At 38.2% G+C, this 22,505-nt stretch overlaps 1 long non-coding RNA gene and 1 pseudogene across 1 annotated transcript in view; both read right to left on the reverse strand.

Moving 5' to 3' along the window:
- Positions 1-1,882: 1,882 nt before the first annotated feature.
- LOC100351417 (insulin-like growth factor-binding protein 3 receptor pseudogene) lies at positions 1,883-2,864 on the reverse strand (annotated as a pseudogene).
- Positions 2,865-11,930: 9,066 nt separating this feature from the next.
- The window catches only part of LOC138849737 (uncharacterized), a 37,825-nt gene continuing 27,250 nt past the window's right edge, over positions 11,931-22,505 (reverse strand). The window contains exon 3 of the long non-coding RNA XR_011388868.1: positions 11,931-12,402. This is a non-coding gene — a long non-coding RNA (uncharacterized lncRNA). The remainder of the gene's footprint in view (positions 12,403-22,505) is intronic.

The following is a 22,505-nucleotide window of genomic DNA, read 5'->3' on the forward strand; positions in this document are numbered from 1 at the left end:
TTAACCACACCTCCACTGAGGTAAGGACTTTACACTGAATTTCCTTCTACTTCTCTGGTTACTCCATATCTCCTTCCAGGACTCTTCCTCCCCAACACTAAATCTATGAATGTTAGAAATTCCTAATATTCAGTCCTGAGCTGATTCCCTATGTTGTCTTACAGGATCTGATACATTTAAAATACTATTGATATATTTATCTCTCAGAAACTTAGATCCCCAGCATGAATCTTTACTTTGAAACCTGATTCACATATCCACCTAAATATATAACATGGGTATTTCACATGCATATCAATATTAATAGAAGGCTACTTCAAAAGTTTATGAGAAATAGAATTAAATGATGTTTATTTTGGTGGAAAAAAATTTGAAATCCATGCACAGAATCGATATTTAAAAAATTTATGGAAATGCATATTATGAAAAAACTGTGGAAAGGTTTAAACAAAATTGCACCCAAAGAAATCTCTCTTTAATTTCATTTTTCCACAAACTTTTTTCAGTACACACATATTTCCAGTGCAACACATTGTTTGTCCTCTCACCCTGTGCCTCCTCTATTATCCTTCCAAATCTCAATGCTCATCATTACTAGGCAATCTGTCATTCATTCTTGTTTCTCCCTTTTCTCTCCTTTCTATCCCTAAAATATATCGTGGAGTATTTTCTCCATTTTTGCTGTCATTTCTTTATTTATCATTACCATTATCTCTTACTAGTTCTTCCCAATAACCCCTAAAAACAGTCAGCATAAATTAGCATCAAACAATCATGAAGCCTGAGTAACCAAGAAAGGGAAATTACTAAAAACATTTGTTACTTGGCACTAATTACTACCACAATCTGCTCTTCTAGTCATCAAATGTCCCACTCACTATCTTTCCCATGGACCAAGTACCTATTCATCACTCCTTGGAGGCCATCCAGCATTGTATCAGGCCATAGTATCAAATTCAAAGTCCAGGATCTCTTAGTGATATATAATAAGCCTTTATCTGAGTGTGGCTTCTCTTAGTACAGAGACTATGAAGTTAAAAAGAAGTAATCTTACCCACATATACCCTAAATTTATCAGTAAAACAGGGTCAGGGTAACTGCAATAAACACTATCATTTAGAGAGAAAATATTGGGAAAAAGGCACAAAGTACACAAAATTCCATAGTAGTGATGAAATCTCACTTCAGAATGGAGAATGTTCTATGAAAAGACTCAAGTTCTCTTGGAGAGAGAAATTCCCTAGTTTCTTCCTCACCATGATCTTGGTGCTGCCAATGGGGAAGGACTTTATTTTCTATCATCCAGCTTGGCCAGAACACTCCAATCTACAACTCTTCTCCCTTTGGCCAGTGAGCCTACTTCTTGTCTTTTGATATGTGGGGACTCCAGAATGAATTATGTCTCAAACAGTCATAAACGTGTTTACTTCATAATGGTTTCTTAGGCATAAAGCTCCCTGAAAATGGCCATTTCTCATCTTTTAGAATATTTTTTAGGAGCTGGCACCATGGCATAGCAGGCTGTCTCCTCCTGAGGCACTGGCATCCCATTTGGGCACCAATTCTTGTCCCCGCTGCTCTTCTTCTCATCTTGCTCTCTGCTTATGACCTAGGAAATCAATGGAAGATGGACCAAGTCCTTGGGCCCCTGCACCCTTGTGGGAGACCCAGAAGAAGCTCCTAGTTCATGGTTTTGGATCAGCCCAGCTCTGGCCATTGTGGTCAGAACCACAATGAACCAAAGGATGGAAAGCCTTTCTATTTGTCTCTCCTGCTCTCTGTCTGTAACTCTGCCCCTCAAATAAATAAATGAAATCTTAAAAAAGATCTACTATTAACAATAATTATACACACTTATGGGCTACAATGTAACATTTCATTTTTTTAGGCAAAAAAACCTTTTTTTACCCCCACACACACTCCAGCTCCTCACCTTCTGTGACATCTTCCAACCCAGAAATAAGACCCAAGAAGTTGGTTTACACCTGAGAACAGGGCAGGAAGTAGGCCAGCGCCCTCACAGGCGGGTTCTGGACCAGTGCGACTCCCGGTGTGAGTGGAAGCACACAGCAGTGACACAGCTGAGAAGGCCACAGAAGAGAAGCAGGAAGGAGCCCAAGATCAGCAGCCTGGAGCCACACAGAGCCAGCTCCTCCGAGGTGAGCAGCTTGGTGAGCACCAGGCCTTCGTGGCTCCAGATCCGGACACACTCCTCACCCATCCTAGGGCTCAGGGTGGCATTGCCTGCTCCCTCCTCGAGGCAGAAGAGGGGTAGCTGGCTGGAGGGCAGGATCCCTGGAACAGCATTAAAATACAGGCAGGCTCCTGGCTTCCTTTCCGAGGTCACCCTGGCTGTGATGAGGATGGGCTCCTCTGCAGAAGACCCTTGCAATCCCGGCTGCCGACCTGGGATGCTGGCTTGGAAGGTCTGGGTCTTGTTCTTGTCTGCACCATCCCCGAAGTTCAGCGTGGTCACTAAGCCTACCGCGTGAGCCCCCTGCTGTGTCCCCATGACCGTCCCATTCACAGGGCATAGGGTCAGCTGGCCAAAAGACCTCAAGAAAGAGACCTAGTCCTCTGGGATGTTAGGGCTGCACAGGCCACTCCTGTGGGTGAGGAGGAAGCCACCGAGGCCCAGGCCGGAGAGGCCCAAGAGCAGCAGGATCAGAGTGGCACAGACCAGAGGCGGGTGGTGGACGAGACAGAGATGCAGGTTGTGCCCTGCTTGGCAGCTGCCCATGGGGAGCAAAGGCGTCTGGGCCTCCAGGGAGAGTTAGCCAAGGGAAAGGCAGTCAGTTAACCTCTGTGGGCTCGGGCATCTGTGAACACCAAGGAATGAGGATTAAATGTGGCAGAGGCGGCGGTCCCCTTGGCGCTTGGCCGTGCAGAAACCACACAAATGTCCATTTCCCTTCCCTTTTCTCTGTGTCCTATTGAACCCCCAAATCGGATGAGGCAGGAAAACAAAACAACAAAAACAAACATGGGGGGGAACTGAGGCAAATGGCAAAATGCCATTTCTTGTCTGTTTTTGGCTCTATATACGTTTTCCACATTCATAATTTCAAGACATATTTCTATACTTTTCCATTATCTCCTCTTCTCATCTCCTTTCCTTACTCCCATCTCTCTCACTATCTCTTTCACTAAAATTTTAGTTCCATTAAATCAGCAACAGTGCCTTCTTTGCTTATAGCTATATCCATATAATATCAAGCTCCAGTCAGTGACAGTAAATTCTCAGTAAATAGATATCAAATGGGTGAATAAGTTAGTATTACCTGAGTTTTGAAGAATGACTCTACTTTCTTTTTTAAAATATTTATTTATTTATTTTAAAGGCAGAGTTACAGAGGCAGAGAGAGAGAGAGAGAGACTTCCATCTGCTGGTTCACTCCCCAGATGGCCGCAACAGCCATAGCTGCACCAATCAAAAGCCAGGAGTCTCTTCCAAGTCTCCCACCAGGGTGCAGGCATCCTTGGGCCATCTTCCATTGGTTTCTCAGGCCATAGTAGAGAGCTGGATCAGAAGTGCAGCAGCCGGGACTCAAACCGGTGCCCACATGGGATGCTGGCACTGTAGGGTGGTGGCTTTACCTGCTGTGCCACAGTGCCAGCCCCTAATGACTCTACTTTCAGCTCTCCTTACCTATTCCATTCTTCTTTCCCTTCTGTATAAAAAGGCCAGTGTTGTGGTGCAGCAGGTTAAACTGCCACATGTGACACTGGAATCCCATGTCAGAGCACTGCTTCAAATCCTTGCTGCCCTGCTTCTGATTCAGCTCCCTGCTAATGTGCAAGGCAAGGCCAAAGATAGCCCAATGTTTGGGTCCTTTCCACCCACTTGGAGACCCAGATGGAGTTCCAGGATCCTGGCTTCATCCTGGCCCAGGCCCTGCCATTGCAGCCATTTGGAGAGTGAACCAGTGAATGGAAAATCTTTCTCTCTCTCACTTTCTGTCACTCAGCCTTTCAAATAAAGAAAGTAAATCTTTTTTTAAAAAAGAAATGATCTTAATCTTCTATTTACTTCCTATTAAGTTCTCACTTTCTTCATTGTAGTATGTTTAGACCCTGACAAGATGCAGAGTTTTAACTAATATACTTCATCTATTTTCCTAAAACAGCATTGGCTAGCTCTAATTCTGGAGTAGTGGTTTTCAATCTTTGCTGCACATTAGAATCAGCTGGACATATCCTGAAGCTCAATACAGTAGCCACACACCAGCCAATTAAATTAGGTTCTGTGGGTGTGGAACTCAGGCTTCCATACTTGTTAGAGCTACCCCAGTTATTACAATATGCAGCCAAAATTAAGAACCACTGTTCCAGACTATTTTTTCTCTCCATCTTTGTCTTTCTTCCATGAATTTGAACTTTAACACTGATTGCTTAACCTATGAATCCACTGTCTTTTCAAACAGCAAATCAACAAGTATTGAATTCCCTAAGTACTCACATCTGTGGCCAGTTTTACTTCCTCCCTAGTCATTTCCCCTCCTCCCAGCTGCATCTTTCCCTGGTCACACCACTAAGTTCCTGGTTTTAACTATTACACTTGAAATTGCTTTTCAGTTTTGACCCCATGTCTTCCCCTTTCTGCAATTAAAAAAATTTACTTAAGGTTTCAGCTAAATATTGTCTATTTTCTCACCCTGTATATATGCTCATTCTCTTTCAACATTCTCACCCACTTTTTTTTTTTACTGTTTGTTTCAATCATAAAAAGGCATATACATAGAGTTTTAGAAACTCAGTCTGGTTCTATGTTTTAAGCCATCCTGACTCTGCTTTCTTGACTACAACTACTTACTGATCAGCACATCCTCCTACAGATATTCTCTGAAACATGGCACTCTACAAGAAGGGCAAATTATTAGATATTGTCTTGGTGTCTGGAAAAAATTCATAAAAATCCTGATCATTTTTCATATGCTTTGATATAGTTCTAGCAATTAATAAATGGAAAGTTTTTTAAGAGTGTGATAGATACTCAAAGACTCATAATTTTAAAATATGTACATATAAACACAAAAATGTATGGTGAATATTGGGAATGTCTTTTGACATTTCAACAGTCTTTCTTAACTGGTTCATTGGTCCTGAATATATGTCTGTAGAATATCAAACTCTTGGAAAGCCTGAAGCTAGGCTAGAAGCTGGCATCTCTGGAAAGCTGGCATTTAAACTTTCTCTATAGATTCCATCATACTATAAATGACACAGAATAAGTTGTTGAAAACCTGACAGGCAAAATAAGTTTCTGGTCCAGAGTAATTGTTTGCACAGGTCACACAGCTTTATGCAGAAGTTGTATTCAGTCCAGACCCTGCCAGAGGCAAGAAGCTAGTCATACAATTATGATCTGTAGCTACAGTCAAGCATATTTATCTGCTCAACAAATACTTGTTGATTTCCCAAGATGTCCCACACACAGTGGAAAGCACTAGGATTAAGACATTCAATGAAAAAAGAGGATAATTTTTCTAAAAAATAGTACCACAGTTCAAAAATTGAGATATATATTGAATAGAAATGACATAAAGGAGGAGGTATTTTCCCTAAATTCTCTTGGAACCAGGAGAAAGAAATCATAAAGTTAAACTAAATATATAGAAGAACACTGCATCACTTAATTAACTACATTTTTTTTTTTTTTTAGGAAGTAATGACTTCCTACCTATCAAAAGCAAGCTGGTCACATCTGATGGAGATGCTGAAAATATCTTCCTCAGGAGGTGAAAACAAAGCTCTACTTGAGTACTTACTCTCCTCTGTGTAATCCTAGAGTTCAGGATGAATAGCTCAAAATAGAATCAGGTAGGTAGACAAAGATATTATATTTGCATATGTTCACATAAATCAAGAGAAAGAACAAATTCTACCGAATACTTACACTTAGAAACATTAAATGGAAAACCACTATTAGTGAAATCAATTAATTCAAATGGAATAATTTCACCTACAAAATATTTCCAAATGCACTGTCTTCAACTAACTAGTCAAATAAGACCAGTACAGTGCTGCCATATTAACTCACAAATACTTTGGACATTTTCAATCATTCCGTATAAATGGTATCATAGGCTATCCAAATTAGCTACCCAGACTCCTCTCATTTGAGGACCTTCATTATGTGATTATTACATGTTATTATTATTCTAATCACTTTTCTAAATGTCCTCCTCAAGCTGTTTTCCATTGTAATGCATTTTGCTGGGGTAGGGTAGGTATATTTTATAGACCTCCCAAAAGTTCCTCATTAATCTACAGATTGCACTTATAATAATGTCTTTGGTTATATTTTAAACTCCTTAATCTACACCAAATCATATTGTACTGGTCATGAAAGCAAAGTGTGATCAGAAAGCACAAATCCATGTAACATTCTGTGAACAACAATGTAAAAGGAGATAATGATTTTTGGTTGCATTTCTTGCTGATGAATATGCCACAGATGAATATTTTCAAAATGAATATGAATGGTTTTAGATGAGTGCTCCTTAAATGTCACTGTGTATTAGTCATGCAAAGATCATTAACAGGTATGAGAGGTAGACTTGTACATTTCATCGAAGACATAGATTCTCACTGAAATCTGCTACTGTCAGAGTTGCCAGGTTAGACTCTGCTGGTAATTATTATTAATATAACTGAGCATTAAATGGTTCATTTTCCTCCATTTTTCTCCATATACAATAATATTTCCAAAATACTCAGAAAAAAAGAAACTTTCTTCATGAGACCTTGGGGGAGACAAGAAATACAAGATTAATAAATTCTAAAAGTATCAGAATTAATGGATGCAATGGAAATTATATTTTACTAAAATTTACCAATAAATTAAAATGCATACTAATTAGTAAACTACCTTAGTTCTTTAGAGAAATATCAATCATTGAATGTATTTAATGTTTAAATGCCAGTAGCTAATTACAAGATTTCTTCCTTTGTAATCCCTATGTAATGTACCAATCCCTGGTTTTTAAGTATATAATTATAGTTAAACTTGAGATAGCATCCAGTGTCTCCCCAAACATTATGTGACAAATGGGAGATACATCACAATCTCTCCCAAGCATGCAGAGTCATCAGTCATTTAGAAGTTGTCAGAATATCAGATTACTTGAAATAGTCTTGAGATTGATCCCCAAAAAACAGCTCCTGTGAAATTCACTTGCTTGGCCAGAGAATCCATCTGTGTACTATGGATGTCACCGCATCCGTGCAGGAAGAGAGAGGGTAGGTCTGGACCAGTAGCCTGAGTAAGACCCTAAAAGCCTTTCTAAGGTATAATACCTTTTCTCAATACCAGGTCTCATATATCCATTTCACTGGACTTTGAGCAAATCATTTTACTTCAGTTTCTCATCCAGAAAGTGAGAAGTATCAACCTCATGGGGATGACAAGATTGCTTAAGGCTTTTAATAAGGTTCTTTGAAGGAAGCTTGAAATTTGCTTGAAATTATAATACGGAATTTGAATTTAAAGCATTTTTCCTCCAGAGTAGTTCCAGTTATTAATTATTCTTTATCAGTGTAGTAAATGACTCTGTAAGTAGGTAAAGCCAGCCAGCAAAGTGCAAAAGGTTGCCATCAGCATTGCAATTTGCATGTACCAAAAAAATAAAGAGCTATTTGCGTAAAGTAATAAATAAAATTATTTAAGCCTGATTGTTAAATAATGATTTCAATGGTATCTATTGTTCTTACTGATATGTTTTCATATCCCAAGTTTTATATTAAAACTATGATTAAATTCTTAAAAATTAAATCATGTCATAAAGAAAACTTTCTTTTCTCTTAGAATGAAAGTGATTTTTTTTCCCGACAAAAATAATTTCTTTAAGAAAGTTCTTTTTTGTCTACCTAACTCTTTCATCAATTTTCCTGTGTATAATCAAATAAAAAGTCTCCCAAGACATCTCCAGTGACTAAATAAACCAACCTTATAGATCGCAACCTCATGAAATGAGCTTGAGGTAGAAGTAGCAGGTTATGAATGCATCATAAACGTACTAAAGTCAAATAGGAGTGTAAAAACCATAAAAATTTCCTCCACTTCAGATACATTTTCACTAAATAATTTGCTTCATTCTCTGTTATCATTTTTTTAATACCTGTATTAGGAATATAACTGTGAATATAATCATCCTTTGAATCAAGGAAATTAAATGGCAGTTCCAATTGTCCTTAAAAACTCAGTTACAGGGCCGGCGCCGTGGCTCAATAGGCTAATCCTCCACCTTGTGGCGCCGGCACACCGGGTTCTAGTCCCGGTCGGGGCGCCGGATTCTGTCCCAGTTGCCCCTCTTCCAGGCCAGCTCTCTGCTGTGGCCAGGGAGTGCAGTGGAGGATGGCCCAGGTGCTTGGGCCCTGCACCCCATGGGAGACCAGGAAAAAGCACCTGGATCCTGGCTCCTGCCATCGGATCAGCGCAGTGCGCCGGCCGCAGCGCGCCGGCCGCGGCGGCCATTGGAGGGTGAACCAACGGCAAAGGAAGACCTTTCTCTCTGTCTCTCTCTCTCACTGTCCACTCTGCCTGTCAAAAAAAAAAAAAAAAAAAAAACAAACCTCAGTTACAAAGTGATTATTCGTAAGAAACATACACAACCACAAACACACAAAGATTCTGGGCTATCATTGTGCTTGGTACTGTGGGTGTGCAAAGGACCTGTAAACATAGCCTCCCAGCATCCTTTGCCTCAATTCATCTCCCATACTCCTAGTATTATAAGGATGATGCCTAAAAGTCTTAGCCTCACTCATAGAGCCATTTGACTTTGTCTTCTCTATTTCTCCAAACTCTTCTCTTACTACTTCACCACATATACTTAATGTCCTTCCCTTCTTTTCTGTTAATATTATGCACACACAAGTATATGCATTTGCTGGATTGCTACACACACACACACACACACACACACATATACATGCTGGCAACACTGAGAATTTCATTTCTTCACCTACTCATTCTTCACTACTCAGAACTCTCGTTCTTCCTTTATAAGACTTCTCCAGGAAGTCTAGGAATTTTTCAAAATGAATAATTAAAATATGTGAAAAATACACATTCAAAGTATTTTATTAAAGTATTATGACAATTAATCAAAGAAAACTAAATATCCATTATAGTGGGCTGCTTAAATAAAGTTTCACACATACAATGAAATACCATTCAGACATGTAGAGAAATACCTTTTAGTTATACAACTGAGATTTGAATGTTCATATTCCATTATCATTATATAGTAATAGCATTAAGTGAAAATGCTAAAATATTAGATATTAATTGAAAGAAATCTAGGTTTATAAAAAATTTATAGTACTATTGAATTTTTTAAAAATTTTGGCAAAAACCTGAAAACATAAGGTGTTAATTGTTTATTTATGTTTTAAATATTTATTTTAAGATTTATTTTAGAAGTAGATTACAGACAGAGAGAGGGAGAAATAGAGAGAAAAGTCTCCTATCAACTGCCCAAATGGCTACAATAGCCATGGCTGAGTGAATGCAAAGCCAGGAGCCAGGAGCTTCTTCCAGGTTTCCCATGTGGGTGCAAGGCCCAAGAACTTGGGCCATCTTCCACTGCTTTCCCAATCCATGGCAGATAGCTCGATTGGAAGAGGAGCAGCTGGGACACAAACCAGTACCCATATGATGCGCTGGCACCACCAGCAGAGGATTAGTCTAATGTGCCACAGTGTCAGCCAATAATTTTTATAATAAGAAAAATTTAAAAATAATATTAATTGACAGAAAAATACTGCTTTTTCTAGGAAATTAGCAATAAAGGCTATATTAGAACAGGAGAAATATTTGAAGGAATATGTTATAATTAGTTTAGAATTACAGTTTATGGAATGCTTATTAGATTCCACTGTGAGCAAATTGGAAAGGATTTTGAAAACTGGAAAGCACAGTGATAGCATTTCTTGAAGCCTCTTCTCAGAAATGCTCAAAGAAAGTATGTTAAAATGCTCCATAGTATAATTAAGATAAAATAACTGAGATAAACAAAGTTAACAGGATTCTCACTGCTGAACTTATCAGAACCTTTAATAGGCTAATTTTCATATGTTATCTGCAAGACAGCACGTTAGTATGCATTGTCTCCCAAGTATATTTGAACCTTTACTCACAGAAAGCCTAGTAGGACCCCTGTTCATAGATCAGAGTTTACCAAATATCACATTAAAAATGCAATATAGTTTCATTTTGAGGTGATCATAAGCAACTACAAACACAAGACTAGTACAATCAATTTAAGAGTCATCAACTTAGGCCTTCTGAACCTCAGAATTATTGAAAATTGGGGCCAGATAATTTTTCTTATTGTGGGAGACTACCCAGTGCATTATAAGATGTTTAGCAGCAGGGGCTGATACTGTCGAGTAGCGGGTAAAGCCGCCACCTACAGTGGCAGCATCCCATATGGGCACTGGTTTAAGTCCTAGCTGCTTCACTTCCTACCCAGCTTTCTACATAGTCAGAGAAAGCAGTAGAAGATGGCCCAAGTCCTTGGCCCCCTGCACCCATGTGGAAGACCCAGAAGAAATTCCCTGGCTCCCACCTTCAGATCAGCCTAGTTCTGGCCACTGCAGCTACCTGGGGAGTGAACCAGCGGATCAAAGACCTCTGTCTCTCTCTGCCTCTGCCTCTAACTCTGCCTTTCAAATAAATACATAAATCTTCAAAAAAAAATGTTTAGTAGTATCTACAGCCTACCCAGTAGAGGCCAATAGCATTTACCCCTCCTTGTGCCATGCTAAGATGTCTTCAGAAATGCCTAAGTGTCCCCAGCAGTGGTAAAGATTACTTATTTGAGGAATCTGAGTGGTAAACTTTGACTGATGTTGAATTCCCAGCCACACCTCTCCAGTCTTTCTCTAATATAACCTGCATTAACATCTTGCGAAATGTCTATCTGCTCTAACAAATGCAGAATGTAATTTTTCTAAATATGTCAGAAAATAACCATCTGTTAAAATGCCACATCAGACACCATCATCACTCTATCTAGATAACATTTTGATGAAAGCTTAATTAAAAAAACAGCTACAACTTTAAAAACAACATGCCCCTATTTCTATGTTAATTGCAACAGATAGATGTTATGTTTAAGAAATCGTTTGTTCAGAGCCTTGTTTTCTATACACACACACACACACACACACACAAATAAGATTCAGATCATTGGCCAATGTGATTTCTTGGGTACTTCTAAGCACTAAAAATCGATAAGTGCTATGAAAGCTCACTTTTTTTGTTTTGATATAAAATATTTTACATATTAAAATTAATTTCTGGATGCTGTAATACTTTCAGTTGGGAAAATGCTATATTCGGGTACTGACACAAACTGTATACAAAAGAAACAGAAGTTATAGCTTTCTTTATATTTCGAACCTCCATGTACTGATGGGAAAGTGAGCTATGAGCTTATTGAAAATAATAATGCTTGTCCATAACATCAGCAACAAGAAACAGATAGAGATTTTAAAATCATAATCAAATATTATGCTATTATTAAAATAAGACATTGAAAATAGAATTTTCTAGAAAAAAAAGATGAACAAAATTCAAAAAGTTGTCCAAAGAAGGCTGATCTCAGTCTTATGGCAGAAGTCACTCTTTAAAACACAGATCATTCTTATGCTATCTTAACTCTATATTTAAAAAAATCTTGAAAGTAGTTGATTTTTTAAAAGCTATCATAATCCTAAAACATTACTAAAATATATCATCAAAAATGATATTTAAAAAGCAGTCTCACTAACAAACATGAAAATCCTAAGACAGTGTTAATAAATCTTACCCTGAAATGAATAAAAGGAAGGATCTAGCATGATTAAGTAGGATTCTGCACCTCATTCATTCATTCAACAAATATTTATTAAGCATTTACAGTGTGAATTGCAATATTCAGTACTTGTGGTATATCAGAAAACAAAACAGGATATCTACTTCATGGAAATTATAGCAGGGGAATAAATTTAATAAGTAATTGATATCATAAAAAAGTAAGTTACACAATAAGTTAGAGAAGGGTAAGTTAATATAGGACATAGGACAAGAGGCCAGCGCCACGGCTCAATAGGCTAATCCTCCACCTAGTGGCACCAGCACACGGGGTTCTAGTCCTGGTCGGGGCACCAGATTCTGTCCCGGTTGCCCCTCTTCCGGGCCAGCTCTCTACTGTGGCCCGGGAAGGCAGTGGAGGATGGCCCAAATGCTTCGGCCCTGCACCCCATGAGAGACCAGGAGAAGCACCTGGCTCCTGCCTTCGGATCAGCGCTGTGCAGCGGCTGCAGCGTGCCAGCTGTGGCGGCCATCGGAGGGTGAACCAATGGAAAAGGAAGACCTTTCTCTCTGTCTCTCTCTTTCACCATCCACTCTGCCTGTAAAAAAAAAAAAAAGAAGAAGAAGAAGGTTATCATCTAAAATTATTAAAAAAAAATTATAAAAAAAAGGACATAGGACAAGAAAAACTAGAGGCTACACAGACAAAGATAGCAGGTTGTTTTATATTTTTTATTTTTTTAATTTTTTTTTTTAATTTTTGACAGGCAGAGTGGACAGTGAGAGGGAGAGAGGAGAGAGACAGAGAGAGAAAAGTCTTCCTTTTCCGTTGGTTCACCCTCCAATGGCCGCCACGGCCAGTGCGCTGCGGCCGGCGCATTGTGCTGATCCAAAACCAGGAGCTAAGTGCTTTTTCCTGGTCTCCCATGCGGGTGCAGGGCCCAAGGATTTGGGCCATCCAAGTGGAGGATAGCCCAAGTGCTTGGGCGGCTGTACCCGCATGGAAGACCAGGAAGAAGCATCTGGCTCCTGGCTTCGGATCGGCATAGCTTTGGCCATGGCAGCCATTTGGGGGGTGAACCAATGGAAAGAAGACATTTCTCTCTGTCTCTCTCTCTTACTGTCTAACTCTATCTGTCAAAAAAAAGAATAATTTGAACTTTTAAGAGGAGTCATCAAATACACTACTAAATAAATATATTAGACATTTGCAAAAGAGTCTGGACAACAAATATAACATAGATGGTATTTGAAGTCATGAGACCAGATGATTTCAAAGTCAGAGAAAAATAAATTTAAAAACTGATCTTATAGGCATTAGGACACGAAAAAGTTAAGAAACCAGCAAAGGCAACCCCTTTCAAAATTCTAATGTTTTTCAAAGAAATAGAAAAAGCAATTCCAAAATGTGTAGGACCCACAAGATATCCTGAATAATCAAAGTCATTTTGAGCAAAAAGATAAAGCCAGGAGACATCATAACACACTGGTGTCAAAATATACCTCAAAGCTAAAATAATCAAAACAGCATAGAACTGACAACAACAACAACAACACACACACACACACACACACCCCAGTGGAACAAAATAGGGATTTCAGAAATAAATTCATGCATTTATGACAAGTTGATTTTTAACAAAGGTGCCAAAAATATACAAGGGGGAAAGGAGAGTTTCTTCAATTTATATGGTAAGACAGGATATTCATGTGTGAAGAAACAAGGTAGAACTATGTCTATTACCATATACAAAAATCAGTTCAAAGAAAGAAAGGAAAAAGAAGTGAGGAAAATATCATGTATTCTTGGAATCATATCTATGAAATTTATGAAATGTTTTCTATATATTATTAAAATAAAAATGTAATTAAAAGTGGATTAAAGGTTTACACTTAAAATCTGAAGCTCTAATAAAGCTACAATAAAACATGGAGCAAAAGTTCCATGAGATTGATCTAGGCAATGATTTTCTGCATAGATACCAAAAGCACAGACAACAAAAGCAAAAGTAGACAAATGGGATTACAGCAAAGTAAAAAGCTTCTTAATGCAAAAGGAGTAATGAAAAGAGTGAAGTGCAACATACATAATGGGAGAAAATAATTGCAAGCTACACATTGAAAGGGTTAATATCCAAACTATATAAGAACTCAAACAACTCAACAGCAAGAAAAAACAAAACAAAACAAAACAAAAACCTAATTTAAGAATAGACAAGGACAGACATTTGGTATCCAGTGAAGCATCCAGTTCAGATGTCTGTATCCCATATTGGATTTTAATCCCAGCTCTGCTTTTAATTTCAGCTTTCTAACAATTCAAACTGTGGGAGGTAGCATATTGATTGCTCAAGTGGTAGGAACCCTTTCGCCCATGTGGGAGATCTGGATTGAGTTCCCAGTTCCTGGTTTCAGCCTGGCCTAATACTAGCCATTGCAGGCATTTGGGGAATGGACTATCAGATAAGGTCTCTCTCTCTTCCCCTCCCTGCCTCTTCTTCTCCCCTTTCTCTTTCTCCTTCATTTAAATAATAATTTTAAGTGGGCAAAAGATAATAATCCTCAACATCACTAATTATCAGAGAAATGCAAATTTAAATCACAACTATATATCACCTGATACCTGCTAGAACAGCAACTATCAAGAAGAAAAAAAGATATCTAGTATTGGAGAGGATATGGAGAAAAGGGAACCCTTGTGCACTATTGGTGGCAATGTAAATTAGTAGAGACATTACTGAAAACAAAGTGAAGATTACCTTAAAATTTAAAAATTTGATTCAGCAATGCCTCTATTAGGTAGAAATCCAAAAAAAAAAAAAGTGAAATCAGTATGTTGAAGAAAGAAGGATAAAAGATGTGAAAAACAGAAAATAATAACATTCTAGAAGGAAAGTCCAGTAAAGATGGTCCAACATAAGAAAATTTACTGATATAATTGTTACCATAATTAGTCTGACATAAGTAATATAGTACTAATAAATCCAAGAAGAAAAATGCCATCTTACTGCCAGAATGTTATCTGATAAAATTAAAAGCTATTTACAAAGCTATATGATCAACTAAGAGCCAACATCACATTTCACAGTGAAACAACGGAGATATTTTCATTGAATCCAGAAACAAGAACAGAATGCCTACCAGTATCACCCTAATTATTGTTCTACAAATTCCAATGAAAGAAATAAGATGTGGTCATCTGTAAGGGCAAAACAGGAAATAATGAGTTACATATACAGGAATTCAGAAGAGAAGTATGTCATTATGTTATGGAAAAATGGCAGCAGAGAAATTACTGTTACCTCCGTTCTTTGTCTCACATGGAAGACTTTCCAAGTGGACAGCAGAGATATTCAAAAGGATTTATTAGAGTCAAAGACCTCCAGCCAGACCAGCATGCAGGGAGGATTCCAAGAGAAGAAAGAACCCAAAAGGCCCCTTAGCATTTGGGTTTTTAAGTACAATTTCCAAGGGAAGAAAAAAAAACTTGACAATCAGATTGGCATTCAGTTACTAGGTGGGGACAAAACCCAAAGGACCGTATTTACAACCTGTCTTCCCTGCTCACGATAAAACAAAAGACCATCCAGAAGGGTGGGATAGGTAACTTGTTTTCACAAAAGGCTGTGAGATCAGGAAAAGCTCCCTTGCTATTCTCATGGTAAATTAGGAGATTCTGAAGGAAGGAGAGCAGCCTGTTTGTTGCTAAAGATAATGTTTTTGGGGGAAGGAAGCAAATATTTTACACTCCAAATTCCTCGGGGCCACCCTGACTACCTATTAACATATCTGACTCCTCACAATTATTTAAAAGTCATTTAATAGTCTATTTAGAAATGTTCAGAAAAATAAACTCTAAAATCCTTTAATAAGATAACTGATGTAGCTGGATATTCAGTAAATATAAAAAATTATTAAATATATAAGAACATTAGCCCATCAAAAAGATAAAGACCTTATTTTCTGTAAAGTAAAAAAAATCTAGTAACAAATTTGCTTCAAATACAGTGATTCATCAATATTTGTTTTAAATCTTAGACAAATCAAAAGGAACACATACTATTATATTTAATGATTTTGTGACTTTCTAAAAATTTATGAGAGAAGTTGAATGCCTTTCCATTTAATTGGACAGCTCATGTGGCTAAGGCCACTCAGGAAGCTGAGGCTGGAATGAGTCAGGAACGGGTGCAGCTCAGGAAGCTGCAGCTGGAACAGGTCAAGAACTCTTCAGTGACAGCTCCTCTCAGCTCCTCTCTTCTTTCTTCCGCTCCCGGTGGTTTACACGCACCAGGCCATGATCCTTGAAGGATGGAGAGCGGTGCAAGGGCTCCCCTTTTTATCTGCATTTTCCTGGCAGTCTTCCATCTCGCCATCCTCTGACTCGTTGTCCAATCAATACTGTTCCCGCTTTGCTTGTGGATGAACACTCCAGTCAATACTGTTCCCACCTTGCTGGTGGTTGAATAATCCAATCAGTACTGTTCCCACCTTACTTATTTTTGAACAGTCCAATCAGTGTGGGTAGGAGGGTATTGTCCATAGAACACTGTTATCTGACTGACCAGAGATGTCTGTTTGGTATGATTAGGAGTGTCTCCCTAACAACCGTTAGGTATTGCATCAGCTCCTGGCTTATTATGAGTAATTCCACTTTACTTTTCTTTTATGGCTAGTGGTAACTTTTAACTCACTATTTTACTATGGAGTTTCCACAGTTCACCTCCTTTTACTAGTCAGGTAAGCAGTGATCCGTGACTCTTTCTGGGACTCCTATGGGATTCCCCACAATCATAATGATAGGATTAAGTGTCAAAGGGATCACATAAATAAGACTAGTGTCTGCTAATATTAACTGATAGAATTAAAAAGGACAGAATGATCCAACATGGGAAGTGGGATACACAGCAGGGAAGAACCAGCAGCAAACCCGGGAAGGGCCGAGCAGACGAAAGAACAACGCAGGGTCCTGTGTCGTTCCTCCACGAAGAGGGGGAGTGACAAGTTTCTTTATAAAACCAAAACTATAGTTGCCTACCTTCTAAGACTTCCCTTAGGCTATGGGGTCAGTTTTGCTTCTAATTAGTGACATTTGTTATCTCCAGGTTGATAGTCATCATTTCTCTGATCAAACCTGGCACACATGATTGTCATTATTTCCCAACTTGAAATGTACTTCTTTATGACAATAGCAATGCACTTTCAAAACCTGAAATTTCATACTTCTTGACTGTCTTCTTTTTAGAGTATATCCATTATTCTGTGTAAGATAGCAAAAAAACATTTCTAGGGCAATTAAAATACCCAAAAATTTCTATTTTGATGAACCAAAATAAAAAAAATCTTCAAATCATAATTTACATGGTCCCAAGTCATATTTGGAAGGGTTAACCACAGAGACCATTCAATCTTCTATCTCAAACCCATATAAGTATCTAAATCTTCGAGATTATTCTCAATTGTGATTGAGGCTTGTGAGAACACTGGGTCTATAAGGATATTTTTTCTGAGCTCTCTTTCCACAAAGAATGTGACATGCATCAAATTTCAGAGAACAAATGTTATGTATCCATGAGTAAAACAGAAAAAATGCAGAAAGGATTCACAGACAAAAGTGCTTGGAGACCTTAATTTTAGTTCACATGGCTATGGTATATTACCATATCTCAATGCTATGTAACCTGCAAAGTATCTTAATTTTCACATCAGCCATATGGAGTTGCACAAAGGTAGAGCAGGTATGACTTCTCTTGCTCATGGCAGAAAAGGAAATCTCTTTCCAGAGATTAAGAACATTGCCAGATGGCAGCAGGGACCAAGGCTGAACACAGGTCTTCTGATACCAAATCCAGTTGTTGCCACTTCATCACTACATAACCCTGGACAATCAATTTACTTCTCAGTTTCCTCTCCTGTACTATGAACAACTACCAAACTTCTAGTTCTTCTAGTTCTAAATTCTTTCTGTTTTATAAAACCAAAAGTAAAAAGAAGTTTTAAAGTAAATTATGAAAGGAGATTCAGCCTTACATCTAGTCAGTGAAAAAAAAATTTTGTATATTTAGAATCTCATTTGGGTCCATTTTTTCTTAATTTTAACACTATTAGTCTAATCATATCTCCAATTTCAAGTGTATTTTATCAAAATCTATCTGGTTTTACTGCTATAGTATGTTAATGCAGAAGTCCCAGACATCAGAGCATTTGTCAGGTCAAGTATTTTTTAACATTCATCACATTCTAAATCCTATCTTTTGTGTTTGGTGTTCAAGTCCCCCTATTACAGAGTTCCATCCTATATCTGACCATACTTCCTGATTTGCACTCTTCTCTTATTAGACCAATACCCTTTTCAATCAAGGAATCCAGAGTTCAACTCTCTCATCTGGTGTTATTTCCCTGATTTCTCACATACTTCAATGCCATGGTTCCTTAAGACTGTTCACTTTCAACAAGCACCTCAAAGAAAACTAAAACCTCTTTGACTAGCTCCTCATTTAAAAGTCTCAAAATGCCCAGAGACCTCATGGTTTTATCCAGAAACTTATGACTATATTCACTGCAAAGTAGTTATTTATTTACACATGATCACAAAGAATTATTCATGCCCTACTATGTTCAGAGTTAAAGCATCTAGCTGTTTTGTGTTCCATATGCTTTTATACATATATATTATCACCAATCAGTGGATTTTTCAATAAAATATTCACCATATTTAAGCTATGCTCTGAAATTATTTTATAGAAATTCTGTTACTGTATATCTTTCCAGGTGAACTGCCTTGGCTTTCATTGAGAAATATTTCCTCAAGCACAGCCCTTAACTGAAAACTAACCAAATCAATTAGCTAAATTTCTCAGGTATATACATACGTATCTTAACATAAAACATCATTGTAGTATAAAATTATAATGTAAGTATAAGAAATATTATGGTAATACAAAATTTAAACAAGAAACTGTAAAATTTAGAGATTCTTAACTTCTTTAACGTTGCTATATTATGGGCAAGATATAATATCCAATATCCAGAGTATTCTAATGTATGTGGCATGAAATACACCTAATAGTTCTTGAGAAACTTAACTTTGTACTTTCCGTAAGTTTAAATCTAAATAACTTACTTTGGAAAAAAATCACCAAATTTAATGAACACTCTTTCCTGAATAATTTTCTGCTGACTTCTATAATCATAAGCTGTTTATTGTTTCTTAATGAGGGAGAATATGGCTATACTACATGGGAATCAATATAAGGAAGCTGTGTATGTATGATTAATATAGTTAAAATAATAATAAGCATGAAAAATTATGGAAAAAAGAAGGACGTAATGAGCAAAGGATTTCAACTTAAAAGACCTAAGTTATAGAACAGATACTAACAACATGATAGCTGTATGAAATTGCATGTGAACTTCTTTGAAGAATCAGTTTTCACAACTCTATAAATGATTTCTATAAAGTGTATGGTCTGACATGGTAAGAAGCAAAATGAATTACATATAATAATGTATATGAAAACATTTGGTACCATGAAGGACCATATAATTTTTCACATTTTTTCAAAAACATTTCTTGCTTCTATGATCATAAAAATACTTACTTTGTAATGAAAAACAAGAAATATGAAATTCCAGATGGTGGAATAGGAAGGGAGCACACTGATAGTCCGGGGAGAGATAGTTTAATAAAAGTGGAGATACTGCAGGTTCAAGGAAGAGTAGGGGAGGAAACAGCAGAAGAAACTCTTCCAGAATGTGTGATTCACAGCGGACCTGCGTGGAGAGCATGGGAGCCCACAGTTCGGGACACCAGCGGCAGACTCAACACACCAGCGCTGGAACGCGAGGTGAGCCGAACCTCAATAGCCCGAGACACCGGCAGGCAAGTGGAGAGAGGAGACTAGAGGGAACGGCCCCCCCAGGGGGGGGAGTTCACCAGGCTAACTGGAAGAGAGAGAGAGAGAGAAAAAAAAGGTGACTGGTACGGACACGGGTTTCTCTCTCTCCGCTCACCTCTCAAGGGCGAGCAAGACAAAGAGCAGGCGCCATCTTGGACATACGTCATAAGCAGAGCGAACTCAGGTCTGCACCGGCCCTGAGCCTAGCAGAAAAACCTGACTCTGGGCAGGGCGAATTAACAGGAGATTAGGACCTAGTAAATTTGTGGTGCTACTGAACTGAGACTGTGAAAAAAGAGACGGTGGGGGAGAGAACTCACGAAAGTCACGTGAGCACTCTCCAGAGACGCTACAATTCTGTAACTTTGGCAACCCAGCGGGAGACTGAAGGAGAATTTGAGCCCACTCTGAGGGCCGAACAGATTCCCTCTGTGGTCCTTGGGAAAGAGCTTCCGATTTCTGGCTCCTGCGGGTATATCATTTGCCTGCTAACTACCTCCAACTTCGTTCAGCTGTGCAGAATAACTTCCCTTTTGAATCAAAAAAAAAAGAGAGAGAGAGAGACAGAGAGAGGTTTACCACGCCTAATCTGGGAGTGTCACCTTTGGCACACCAAACAGAGCTCTCAGGCCACACCCATCTCAAGCCCTAAGGCTCCATCAAAAACAGATAGTCCACTTAATCTAGAGTCATAGTATAACAAGAAAAAGCACCACAGTGAAGAAACCAAATATCTCCAATATGCCAAATAACAAACGCAAAAACCAAGGTAATAAAAACAAGGAAGTCACCATGACGCCCTCAAATGAAAAAGACACCCCAATTCAAGATTATGAGGATGATGACATAGAAGAAATGCAAGAAGCAGATCTCAAAAAATTGATAAGAACATTAAGAAGTTCTCAAAAACAAATTCTAGAACTACAGAAATCCTTAATGGACAAGATAGAAAATCTCTCTCATGAAAATGAAATATTAAGGAGGAATCAAAATGAAACGAAACAACTAGTACAACAGGAAATTGGGATAGTGACTGAAGTGAAGAATTCAATAGATCAAATGAAAAACACAATAGAGAGCCTTACAAACAGAATGGGTGAAGCAGAAGAGAGAATATCGGACTTAGAAGACAGAGAACAGGAAAGGATACAGTCAAACCAAAGAAAAGAAGAGGAAATTAGAAATCTAAAACATATTGTCGGGAATCTTCAGGATACTATTAAAAAACCCAACATTCGGGTTCTAGGAGTTCCTGAAGGCATGGAGAGGGAGAAAGGATTAGAAAGCCTTTTTAGTGAGATATTAGCAGAAAATTTCCCAGGTTTGGAGAAGGACAGAGAAATCCTAGTACAGGAAGCCCACAGAACCCCTAATAAACACGACCAAAAGAGATCCTCACCATGACACGTTGTAATTAAACTCTCCACAGTGAAACATAAAGAAAAGATCCTAAAATGTGCAAGAGAGAAACGTCAGATTACTCTCAGAGGATCTCCAATCAGACTCACAGCTGACTTCTCATCAGAAATTCTACAAGCTAGGAGGGAATGGCGAGATATAGCCCAGGTACTAAGAGAGAACAACTGCCAGCCCAGAATATTATATCCTGCAAAGCTATCATTTGTGAATGAAGGTGAAATAAAGACTTTTAATAACAAACAGAAATTGAAAGAATTTGTTGCCACTCGTCCAGCCCTGCAAAAGATGCTTAAAGATGGTTACACACAGAAACACAGAAACACGGTCATCAATATGAAAGAAGGTAAAGGAAGGAAACCAAGGAAGGAAACCTCACAGCAAAAGATCACAGGGAAGTCAAAGCATATATTAGATCTTATCTTTGGCAAATGCCAGGGCAAAGTTACCACTTATCATTAGTCACATTGAACGTGAATGGCCTGAACTGTCCAGTTGAAAGACACTGATTGGCTGATTGGGTTAAGGAACAAAACCCATCTATTTGCTGCTTACAAGAAACACATCTTTCCAACAAAGATCCATACAGACTGAAAGTGAAAGGCTGGAAAAAGATATACCATGCCAACAGAAATGAAAAAAGAGCGGGCGTAGCCATCTTAATATCAGACACCATAAACTTTACCACAAAAACCGTTAAGAGAGACAAAGAGGGACACTATATAATGATTAAGGGATCAATTCAACAGGAAGATATAACAATTATCAATTAATATGCACCTAACTACAGGGCATCGGTTTATCTAAAAGATTTGTTAACGGACTTAAAGGGAGACTTAGACCCCAATACAGTAGTACTGGGGGACTTCAATACTCCACTCTCAGAAATAGACAGATCAATAGGACAGAAGATCAACAAGGATACAGTAGATTTAAATGACACTATAGCCCAAATGGATCTAACAGATATATACAGAACTTTCAATCCTACAGCTAAAGCATTTACATTCTTCTCAGCAGTACATGGAACCTTCTCTAGGATTGACCACATACTAGGCCATAAAGCAAGTCTCAGCAAATTCAAAAGAATTAGAATCATACCATGCAGCTTCTCAGACCATAAAGGAATGAAGTTGGAAATTAGCAACTCAGGAATCCCTAGAGCATACGCAAACACATGGAGATTGAACAACATGCTCCTGAATGAACAATGGGTCATAGAAGAAATCAAAAGAGAAATCAAAAACTTTCTGGAAGTAAATGAGGATAACAGCACAACATACCAAAACTTATGGGACGCAGCAAAAGCAGTGTTAAGAGGAAAGTTTATATCAATAGGTGCCTACATCAAGAAATTGGAAAGACACCAAATAGATGAGCTTTCAATT

This window comes from Oryctolagus cuniculus, chromosome 5, assembly GCF_964237555.1.
Source record: "Oryctolagus cuniculus chromosome 5, mOryCun1.1, whole genome shotgun sequence".
Taxonomy (NCBI): domain Eukaryota; kingdom Metazoa; phylum Chordata; class Mammalia; order Lagomorpha; family Leporidae; genus Oryctolagus; species Oryctolagus cuniculus.